A 12,573-nucleotide genomic window follows, 5' to 3' on the forward strand; every position below is an offset into this window, starting at 1 on the left:
ATAATAATAATAAATGAATAAAAAGTCCCTCCCCAATAACCTAATATACTTTAAAACAGTACAAAGTGAGCATCTAATGCAGCTTGAATAGCTTGTCAAAACAACAATGTCTTCTGTTGTTTCTTGAAAGTATCGTTAACAAGCACCTGTCATCACTCAACAGGAATGCTCTTCCACAGGCAGGAGCTGCTGAACTGAAAGCCCTGCTCTGAACAGGATCCAGTGTAAGTTTTCATGTATGCAGCAAACCTACCTTATGCTTACTTTTAAAAACAACACGTGAATCGAAACACAAGCATTCTTTGAAATGTGCACTTCTCCGAATGTTGCTTTGCTGTTCTCCAGTAAAATGATGTGTACAAAAATGCATATACAAGAGCAAAGTGTGCCTTGAAATGTGCATACTAGAGTAAAATGGCATATACAAATGCATTATATTAGGGAAAACTGTTCTGCATATATTTGAATATTAGGCAAGATTCACACTAAAATAAGTTTTGTGTGGATTTTTTTAAAAATCACAAGCTGATGCAGAACTGGGGAGAACTGCATTCAAGATTTAAAAAATGAGAAACAGGGAAACCTAGATTGTCAGATTTTCCCATTCCTCATCCTGTGCACAGAGATTTCTCAAGCACGTGTGTCAGTGTCATGCTCCTTAACAAGCATTTTGTGGCAGTCTTCCAGAAATATATAATCTTTTTTAAAAACTCAGCATTTGCCACCATTAAACTTCTTTCAGAAGTTTATATAATAATCCTGACATGGATGACCAATAAACGCTCAAGTGCTTGACCTCAACCTCTTTTAATATAAAGGGGACAAGATGTGTGTGTTTTTTTTATCATCTGGACTGAAAGACATAGCTGCATTCTCTCAACCCCTTAATTGTCTTGATTAAGTGCAATATATATCATTTTCTCTTGGACAAGTGCCAAAGTATGTTTCCTTATTGCCAGTGATTCTAGGGATTTACTTCCGAAGCATGGAATTTGGTACTTCGTTACACAATAACTTTCATCCAGGAGAATGAACACATTCATTTCAAAATTGCCAAATTTCTAGGATTCATTACCTCAACAACCTGAAAGATAATCTGAAAAAAGATGTTAGGGGTGGATTAATCTGTCCCCATTTTAACATTTTGTGTTTCTGCATCTCTTGGTCTTTTCCACCTGCTTGTTCTTTTTCTGCATGGTTTTACAGTATGTTGAAAGCATTCAACTCCTCCCCTTCCTTTTATACAAAAAACAACAGTAATGTGCTTTAATTAATTCTGCAAAGTTCTCTGTACTTTGTATAGGAAAATAACAGGAAGCTCCCAGATGTTAATTCATGAATTAGGCCTAGCATTTACTTGTGCATTGGTTATTAGCATCAATAGTTAGTTAGATAGAGAGATGATAGATAGATGATAGATAGATAGATAGATAGATAGATAGATAGATAGATAGATAGATAGATAGATAGATAATGCTATGATTCACTGCTTTTCCTCACCAATATTTTCAGTTAAATATCTGGAAACTCCTCTGGCTGGCTGTGTTGGCAGAAAGCAAGCTGATTCTGCAAACTTTGATTGCTGTCTGAATCTGCAATCTTTATTCTGTAGTGAGGAGGATATGAGTATTTTGCCATCTGGCGGTTGGTTGCAGCATGTCAAGTGTTAAGTGCCAATCTGCTCATTGTTAAATGTGGAAGTAAACCTTCAGTGCCAGTTTCCCATTCACACTCAGTGTGGTGGCTTGCCCAGCTGCGTGTTTTGCTACATCAGCATCAAGGCGGATCTAAAGGCACTAGGGGAATAATGAGAAATTGCCATGGAGCCTTTTTTAAACTGAGGAACACAATCCCATCTGAGGTACCTCCCATAGGCCATATGCCAGTGGTTGGCAGAGCCAGAGGTAAAAGAGGGTGAAGCAACTAATATATATATATGCACACACACCCACACACACCCCTTTATACAGTAGGCTACTTTCTACACACTCACATATCCATTTCTATAATCTATCCAGGGAAGCAAGAGACACCATCAGAGTTCAGGGCCTCATGTGAAATGCTTTACTTCATCAGTCAATTTTGGTTTCTCACCCCCCCAAAAAATATTAAATTCTGTTCTCTAAATTTCCACATCAGTTTGTGTGTGTGTGTGTGTGTGTGTGCGTGCGTGTGTGCGTGTGTGTGTGTGTGTGTGAGAGAGAGAGAGAGAGAGAGAGAGAGAGAGAAGGCCTCAGCACACATTTTTGTATGCAGTTTTTGCTCAATATTCACATTTTACAAGCAATTTTCTGTAGTATACTGCATTTTATTATATTGTGAATACCATATGCCTTTTTATGTACACATTCCCCTAATATACTACATTTCTGTATACTTTTTTTGTTGGATAACTGCATTGCAAAATTTGGAGGCATCAATCTGGCTATGTTTTGGTTTGCATATTTTTTTCAGGAAGTGCAAATCATGCTAAAATGGAGACTGAATTTCTTCATTCCTATTTCTTGCCTCAAGGTTGGCAACAGAGGAAACATTTGTAGTAGCTCAGATTTGGCCTTGGGACCTGCAACTGATGGCCACATTTTAAGTCTTATCCTTAGTGGACCTAGGTAGATACTGAACCATGCTGGATTCCAGCTAACCTTTTTTGTTCGTTGGCTGGTTATAGAGTTAAGTCAGAAATATGATGCTGCTTCTTATTGGATATTGTTTTATTTCCTTTCTGTATTAAAAAGCAGGGAAGCAAACGGTTTAGCCTATCTTCTGTATTCTTAAAAATCATTCAAAACCTAGCAGGAAGATGAGTAACACACTAAAAAAAAACTTTTCATCTCTTTCCCCTGATTTGTTCAATCTGAGGCTTATAGAACTTGAGGGTCACTTCTTGTAGATGTCAGATACAGCACTAGCAGGCATTTCTGAATACTTACCTCTCCACTTCTGTGTGCTGCCAATTCATTTCGACCCCCTGCCTTTCCTGTCTCATACTTCTTTCACACATCTCTGCCAAGGTTCCCAAATCTGGAGGAACAGAATTTTATGCAAGTCTTATCCCACACCCTTCCAATATCTCTTGATGCCCTTCATCCCTGAAGTACTTTGATGAAGTCTGTGGGCCAGTTCAGACCTAGTGACCTTGATCTAAGAAACCATGGCTTATTTGTTCGAGGGTTGTGTTCCAAAGCACTTTCCATTCCATGGTCTCTATACAAATATGTTAATATTTCCCCCAAGAGGATATTAATAAGGGGCTGTTGTAATGTCCAAAAGGTCATCATATGTAGCTGATATGAGGCCTCTACCTCCATGTCCTTGATTTAGGACCATTTGTTTAAAACTGGTTGGAGGTCTAAAAGCACTTAGGTGCAAATTTTGATCTGTCAATAAATGTTTAAATTGATGAACCTGTAACAAATTGAACCCAAGGTTTACCAATCAGAAGAGAGAAAAGAGGAGGAAGTATGTAGACACATCACTCATTCTCAGTCTAAAAAAAACATAGTTTGAACTGATAATTCACCTCTTTGTTATCCTACCCTTCGACTTTCTATAATGGCCACTACCCACATTAAACGGGGGGTGCCCTTTGCGTGGTCATGCACAGACCCTGGACCCTGTGTGGCTCCATTAGCACAGGCTTGGCTTCGCCTTCCCCCAGGTGGGATACCTGGAGGTCTCCACCTACCTCAGTCAGTTGTCCAATCCTGCCTGGGGAAGCGTTGTCAAGGTGACCAAGGGTGGGAGGGACTACCTGCCCACACAACAGAGGGAGGATCTTACCTGGGAATCTTAAGTTGATCCAAGGTCTACCCACATCTGAAATATAATAAAGTTGTGGCCAATTTTAATCCTATAGCACGTTTTCTTGAGTCGTTATTCCACATGAGGGGAGGGCCGCCCAGGGTTTGGGGGACTCTGTCTGTCCACGCAAAGCACATTTCAAGCACAGCTAGTTGTGTGTGGTGATGTAGTGGAGCAGAAGGTGGGTGGGTGGAGAATTGCTCTAGAACTTTTCTCAGAACAGTAATGATGCTATCATCTGCCAGACAGACCAACTAAAGCAGCTTTAGGCTTTAAGGTTCTACTATTGTTTGTGATGGATTAGTGTAGAAGTCAGAGAATAAGGGAAATGATTATGCAGAGGCTTGGAAACGTCTTTGCTTTGATGGGTTCCTATTTCATGCTAACAGTTTAAAAGGTTACACTTCCTTACAAGATGGTGTGCATTGCTAATTAAAAGCTAAAAGTTTTAATTAGGCACAGACTCCATTGTTAAAGCTCAATATGTTTTGCCAGTCAACCCTATGTAGTCAGAACTAAGCATCACCATCGTCAGTAGAACTCAGTTCCAGGTAACTATGCACAAGGCAACAGTCTTGTGACACTGCTGATCAGGGATGTGAATCCAGGGGTGGAGGAAGGGGGGTGCAGTGGGCACAGTCCACCCTGGGTGTCACCACTGAGGGGGGTGACAAAATGCCAGGCGGCACTCACTGCAGGGCTTGCAGTGTGCCCGAGTCACGCATCTCTCCTGCCCAAACAGTCCGCCCATTGCCTCCCCCCCCCCAGCTGTAGGGCGACTGAGTAGGAGGAGACAGGCAGACTCCAGAAGCCCCACGGTGCACCCCACCTCTATGGCCAACTTGCCCTGCTCCTATGGGTGGCTCGCCCCACCCTTATGGGCACAGCACCCGAGCGGCTTCCTCCGCTGCTGCATGAATCCAAGTCTCCTCCTCTTGGGGGGCTGTTTATACACCCCCCCCTTGTGGGCATGGATGTGGATATTTCTTGAGGGTGTGGTTATGGGGACTGTCAGGATGAGCTCATGCACTTAAAAAATTACTGTAACACCAGATGTATGCTTTTTTATGTGCTTTTGAAACTTCTGAAACTGAGCTGAAAGCAATAGTGTACAGTAGTACCTCAGGTTACAGATGCTTCAGGTTACAGACTTTGCTAACCCAGAAATAGTACCTCAGGTTAAGAACTTTGCTTCAGGATGAGAACAGAAATTGCGCTCCGGTGGCGCGGTGGCAGCGGGAGGCCCCATTAGCTAAAGTGGTACCTCATGTTAAGAATAGTTTCAGGTTAAGAACAGACCTTCAGAATGAATTAAGTTCTTAACCTGAGGTACCACTGTATATGTATATGCAACATATCTCCTAAATTTCACACTGCAAGCTTCAGCAGCCTAGACCTTTATCCCCAAAACACACACATGCTGTCTTGTTTGCCAACTCCCCTTCCTCCTTTCCTTCATCCATTGATGTTTCCACTCCCTATTCAGCGTGCTTTCTGTCAAATATATTGCTTTCATCCCAGAACTCTTAATGAGGAGGAGATAAAACTTCTTCTTTATTAATAATTGTAAAACTGTTGTGTGCGGATTTGCTGTTGTTGTTGTTTTTGCTCTGTGCACGACTAGGAGAGCAAAAGAAAGACAGTAATTAGCCTGTTTTCTCCTGCTTTGCTCACTGAGGCATTCTGGATGCCACAAGAAGCTTCATGACATTTCCCCCCCTTTATTTTCTTATTTCTTGCCATCACCTGCCTTTCTTTGAAGTATCAGGCAACAATCATGGTGAGCTGCTTAATGATAATCCCTGTCAGAATATTATTTCCCACCACCACCTTCATTTGCTGGGGATTTCAGCTGACACCCATATCTTTGTTTTGCCAATTCCTTAGGCACCCCCATATCATCTTTCTTAGAAGGATAAAAACAATAAATAAAGCATCTAGACATTTATGCTTTCCTAAATGAATCCTCAACAAAAGAGCTAAATAATTTATTAATGTTTATATGTATATGTGTCATGTGCACTAAAAAGGAACACACAATACTTAAATCACATGATTTCAAAACCCAGGGATATTAGAGATTCATCAAGCCAGAAATATCTGACTGGCGACAGCCATCTGTGTCCTTTCCCTTAGTAGAAGACGCATTACTTTTGCCTGCAAAACTGAACCAGCCCTTCGTGAGCCCTTCATACAGCAGTGGTTCCCAAACTGTTTTGGGCCACCCCCCCCCCTTGGTTCCATAAACTCATCCTGCCCTACCATATTTAAAGCATTGCTCTAAATAATGGTTTGCACAACCCACTAAGGAAGGTAACAACACAATGAAATTCAAAGCAGTAACAACTAATTGCACAATTATTCAACATCCAATTAAAACTATTTAGTATGATTAATCAATGTGGCAGTGGGCCCCACCAGCAGGGCTACAACCTATGGTGGATAGCTGCAAGCTAGGCAACATTGTAATTACCCACAATGCCCTGATGGGACATTGCTGTGGGGCATTGTGGACCATTTGATACCATTTGATACAGTGGCTTCCTACCCATTCACCATTTCTGGTCGTTAAACCCACATCCTGACCAGAAGTGACTGGTGGGTCAAGAGTCAGTACCACGGAATTCTGCCAGTTGCCTGATGATGCTATGTGCTGGTACCAGATCTCTTTGCTGAGGACCATTTATTTATTTTAAAGCATAAACTGCCTATTTTTTATTTTAAAAAAAAAACACCTCCCTAAGCAGTATACAATAAATATCCTTAAAACTAAAATAAAAAATTAGGCAGAAATTCAGGGAATTCAGGCAAATAATAAAAAAGGAGCCCAATATTATGGATCAGGAAAAGTCTTGCTGGAAAGATAAGACGCCCAAAGCAACTGATGGCTGCTGCTTCACTTATGGCAAAGAGAAGGGCATTGCACAGTTTAAGGTCAATAACAAAAAATGTTCTTTTTGGGGTCACTACCTGGTGTTATTCTATATGGACTTGTGAACAATTCTTATCCTGCCAACCAAATACAGGATCCAGCTCTCAGTGGCAGCCTTGAATTCAAAGTCCAGCCTCCAGCTCAAGCTTCGTGAACTGATCTCAGGTATACTTGGATTGAAGTATACTCCAGTTCTGGTCAGTCTTGGGCCTGGCCTGACTTTGATGATAATCAGAAGATGTGATAAGTTAGTAATTTATGTATTTCATATATAAATTCATATACTGTTTAATGATGGACCACAACCTCTAAGCAGTTTTTTCTGATCATGTGTGGAAGTGTCAGGTGGCTGGTACATCATGTGGAACTGATTGCACCGCACCAAAAATAAGTCAAAAGCTGTTGTGCAAGTCAGTCCTTATTTTCAAGACTGGAGATGAGAAATGTGTGTGTGTTAATTACTCTGGCTTCTTCATTACTTTAATACCAAATCTTCATGCATTAATTAAAAGGGCCTCTGAGACGAGGAGGATGGGTAGAATGCAATAAAGACGTGGAGAAAAAGAGCATTATTTCAATGAAAACGGATTAATGGGGCTTCACACAGTGGTGCTAATGGAAGTTTTTGAAGTAAGAGAGGAAGCAGCAAGGCAGCTGAGTAAGGAATTTTGCCATCAAAAATCACAACTGAGCCAACATCTCCATATTAAAAGGAAATTGATTTATTGATTATAATGGGAGTGACTCATGGATGAATTAGTAAGGACAGAGCACATACTCTCTGCCTATACCCTCTCAGGAGGATCACTGAAAGGCAAGTCATTTATATCTACCCCAAACTGGACACGACAGCTCCTCATTTAATCATCTGCTTATAAATTTCTTGGACAACACAGAACAGGTCTAGAATTAGGAAAGTATGGATGCAACATTAGAAGTAGTCATTGTTGGAAAATTCCATTCCACCTTTAGTTGCAGACATGGAATTGTTGCATGCAGTGGTGTAGCGTGGGTTGTCAGCACCCGGGGCAAGGCAAGTAATTTGCGCCCCCTAACCCATGGATTTGCGCCCCCTAACCCGTGGATTTCCGCCCCCTAACCCTAACCCCCAGATGTTGCGCCCAGTGCGGCCGGCCCCCCCTGCACCCCCCACGCTACGCCACTGGTAGAACACAGAACAGGTCTAGAATTAGGAAAGTATGGATGCAACATTAGAAGTAGTCATTGTTGGAAAATTCCATTCCACCTTTAGTTGCAGACATGGAATTGTTGCATGCAGTGGCGTAGCGTGGGTTGTCAGCACCCGGGGCAAGTCAAGTAATTTGTGCCCCCTAACCTATGGATTTGCGCCCCCTAACCCGTGGATTTGCGCCCCCTAACCCTAACCCCCAGATGTTGCGCCCAGTGCGGCCGGGCCCCCCTGCACCCCCCACGCTACGCCACTGGTTGCATGTCACATGTCTGTTTACATACCAGCACTGTTTTGCTGGCGTTAGTGGAGCTTCCGCTGTGTTATTGCTTTTGCTTTTGACTCTCTCGCCGAGAAGACAAAGAAAGAGACAACATGTTTCTTTGTTCTGATTTATGATTAATAAATCGGTAGTTGTAGTATGCTTCCACAAGCCTCATGCCTATTCTGTTTGCGCAGTTTGCTCTGCTAATATACAGGTAGTGTGCCCTGGCTTTGAAGCCTGGGTCGCTGCTTTACATCGGAGCAGAGGCCGATGGGTCTTCACGGTGGGACGACTGGAAGGAGAAAACTCAGCTGGGGGCTAGCCAGCTGGCCTTTCGACCCTCTGCATGTCGACAGTCATTGGGCAAAGCACACAGAAGGAACACCAGGCCGGTTTCTTATATATAAACACTGGAAGCTATTGCTACTCGTGATTATTTACATACTCAGACTCAAGCTCCGCCCCCCACCCCGCACCCCCAGCTTGTTCATGGAACTTAGGGAGCTGCCTTAAAGTGTGCAAAACCTTAGGTTTGAAATGTTTTGGGCTTTTTAATCATCTATTTACACTGATAGGCAGTGAATCTCCAAGTCTTTCCTAGGGGATTGAGCTATTTGTTTATCTAACTCAATACAGTGGTACCTCAGGTTAAGTACTTAATTCATTCCGGAGGTCCGTTCTTAACCTGAAACTGTTCTTAACCTGAAGCACCACTTTAGCTAATGGGGCCTCCCACTGCCGCTGCGCTGCCAGAGCATGATTTCTGTTCTCATCCTGAAGCAAAGTTCTTAACTTGAGGTACTATTTCTGGGTTAGCAGTCTGTAACCTGAAGCGTATGTAACCCAAGGTACCACTGTATTGCCTTCTCTGACTAGCTGTGGCTCTCTAGGACTTCTGACAGAAGCCTTTCCTACCACCTGTACCCTGATCTTTCTTAACTGGAGATGGCAAGGACTGAAGCTCCAACTTTATTATTAGAGTGTATTATTTATTGACAGAGTATAAGAACATACTGAGTCAGACCATTGGTCCATTTAGCTCAGTATTGTCTAAAATGGCAGCAGCTCTCCCAGGTTTTCCCTTATCCTGACTTTAATAAGACAAGTGAGCTGGACAAAGAGAAAATGGCTTATAACGGTGAAATACAGCTAGGTGGGGTTGGGGAAGGGGCCTGGTTTCACTCCCCTTTCAAACAGCCCTTTTTTGTGTGAGAAGCAGACCTCCCACTCCACATTTATATAAAAATGAACAAACACAAGCTTCAGATATAGTTACACATCTAGCAGAGTTCTGTTTATATCAATGAAACCAAGAGACAAATTAGCTACTTTAAGCAATGCTCCATTTAGTAAATAATAAATGACAAATCAAGGAAGGCAGGATTCTCAACTCAAAGTCCCAAAGAAGGTAGACAATTTGAAAAACAGGCAGCTTTGAACTGAGCGCTGCAGAAAATGGAACTAATTGCAAATAGAAGATTGTCTTCTTTCTTTTTTTAACACCCCCCCCCCCGAAACGAAGTACAACTTGGCTTTATAGTAGAGGAATGATATAAGGTAGTTCCCAGCTGTTTTTCTCTAGAGCACCTATGCTTATGTCAGATGTAAGACTTTACAGGGTGTAGAATATCTAGTATGACAGGGCACATCTGGCCTGGTGCAATTCAGGGGACTTCCGCAACTAATTATGGCAAGGTGGTGATGGATTGGAGTGGAAAATAGACCTCTGGAGTCAAAGCATGCAAAGAACCCGCTGATTTATCAAAGGCTGGAGAGAGAACACCATGGGAAACAGGATAGATTTCCATTTTAGTGGTTCTCACCTGCCACAGCAAAGGCGAATGGGAGCTAGAGAACACATTACATGACAGACCTCAATATTCAAGTGATTTGGGAATGACCTTCTGCAGGGTGAAGATTGTGAACACAATTCCTTCTTTGATCCACCATTTTTTTTTATATAAAACCTAATCACCTCTACAATGCTCAGTTATGACTTCCTCACACGGTAATGCCTGTTTACCTCCTGCTGTTCAGAAAGCTGAAAGAAAGTGGAACCTGGTTGCATTGGGACAGGCCGTGTCCTGTTGTAGGCAATAATGAGAGAAAGACTAGGGATCAAATGAGAATGACGAATGGAGATGGCAGGTACCATTGACAGCATGCTGGGAGAAGGCAGAGATGGATGGATCCACAGGGGTGGGGAACTGTAGTGGGGAACAGGTGAAGGTTAGATGGTGCAATCCATAGACCTGACAGACTTTGAGAGTTTGGCAACAAAGCATTTAGGGCTTGTTACACAGGGCTGCAAGGGCAACAGAAAGGCATTGTATTTGGAAAGCAATATGTTTTCATTCATTCTTTTTAACATAGAAAATTAAAATGCCATAAACAAGCAGCTGTATTTCCCCCCCAGTGGTATTATCAGGTTTTAGGGTCCCCAGGCAAGGTGCCCCACCTCCCCAGCCCCTGCCCCTGCCCAAATACACCAACCTGACTATATTGCTATACTCTGATGTCTCTTTTCCACCACCCATGATGGAACACCACCATCTGTGCCTCCCAGCCTACCTGGTAACTCCATTCTGATTGCACCTTTATGACATGGAGTCAGGAAAGAGCCACTATGCTAGTTTCTTGCTATATGATCCACATCCAAGAGAAGGAGCATTGAGGGGGTGGGGAGGTTGCCAAAGAGGCACTGCACCAATGGAACCAATCCAGCACATTTACCATTGTTTGCACCACACCAAACTCCCCACTGCAACATTGACACACCTGCTGGGAGCAGCTTCATCCCACTAGGAAAACCACTCCTGGAAAGAAGAAAGGGTCCCTCTTCTTCTTCTTCTTCTTCTTCTCCTCCTCCTCCTCCTCCTCCTCCTTCTTCTTCTTCTTCTTCTTCTTCTTCTTCTTCTTCATCTGTGCAATGATAGTTTCTCTTGCTTGTTCTCTGTTTCCCCCCCTTTTTTTGAAAATAATATTTATTAGTTTCCCAACAATTTAAACACTACAAACATAGATAAAAAAAAATGAACAAAACAATACAATACAAAAACACTACATAACACAAACACATTAAACTAGCAGTTTAAAACACATCAAACAAATATCTTGTCTTTCATTCACTTATTTCAACGACCTCCTCACACCTCCCTTTTTGTATTCCACTTCTGTTAATTGTTTCAGCAATTCCTTTCCATCTTCCTCTGTTTTCTATCCTATAATTATCTTAACACATTCTAACCTTATTTTTTCCTTTAATACTCTATTAATCTATTTATATTTGATTCCTTATAACATTTCTACTGAAGCCATATAATTTCATTCTAACATTTTTCTAACATTAATTAATTTTACAGTATTTCTGTAAATAGTCTTTAAACTTTTTCCAGTCTTCTTCCACCAACTCTTCTCCCTGGTCTCAGATTCTGCCAGTCATTTCCGCCAGTTCCGTATAGTCTATCAACTTCATCTGCCATTCTTCCCGGGTGGGTAAATCTTGTGTCTTCCAATACTTCGCAATGAGTATTCTTGCTGCTGTTGTTGCATACATAAAAAAAGTTCTATCCTTCTTTGGCACAAATTGGCTGACCATGCCTAGGAGAAAGGTCTCTGGTTTCTTCAGGAAGGTATATTTGCATACCTTTTTCATTTCATTGTAAATCATCTCCCAGAATGTCTTAATCCTTGGGCATGTCCACCAAAGGTGAAAGAATGTACCTTCAGTCTCGTTACATTTCCAACATTTATTGTCGGGCAAATAGTAAATTTTTGCAAGCTTGACTGGTGTCATGTACCACCTATAAATCATTTTCATTAAATTTTCTCTTAGGGCATTACATGCCGTAAATTTCATACCTGTGGTCCATAACTGTTCCCAGTCAGCCATCATTATGTTATGTCCAACATCTTGTGCCCATTTAATCATAGCTGATTTCACCATTTCATCCTGAGTGTTCCATTTCAACAGCAAGTTATACATTCTTGACAAATTCTTGATTTTTGAATCTAACAATTCTGTTTCCAATTTTGATTTTTCCACCTGGAAACCAACTTTTTTGTCCAAATTGTATGCCTCCATTATTTGGTAATAATGGAGCCAATCTCACACTTTATTTTTCAATTTTTCAAAACTCTGCAATTTTATTCTGTCTCCATCTTGTTCCAGAATTTCCCAATATTTCGGCCATTTGGCCTCCATATTGAGTTTTTTCTGTGCCTTCGCTTCCATTGGTGACAACCATCTTGGGGTTTTCTTTTCTAACAAATCCTTATATCTTATCCAAACATTAAACAATGCTTTTCTAACAATGTGATTTTTAAACGCTTTATGTGCTTTTACCTTATCGTACCACAAATATGCATGCCAGCCATATGCATTAT

This window comes from Podarcis erhardii (genome assembly GCF_964252035.2).
Source record: "Podarcis erhardii genome assembly, chromosome: 4".
Taxonomy (NCBI): Eukaryota; Metazoa; Chordata; class Lepidosauria; order Squamata; family Lacertidae; genus Podarcis; species Podarcis erhardii.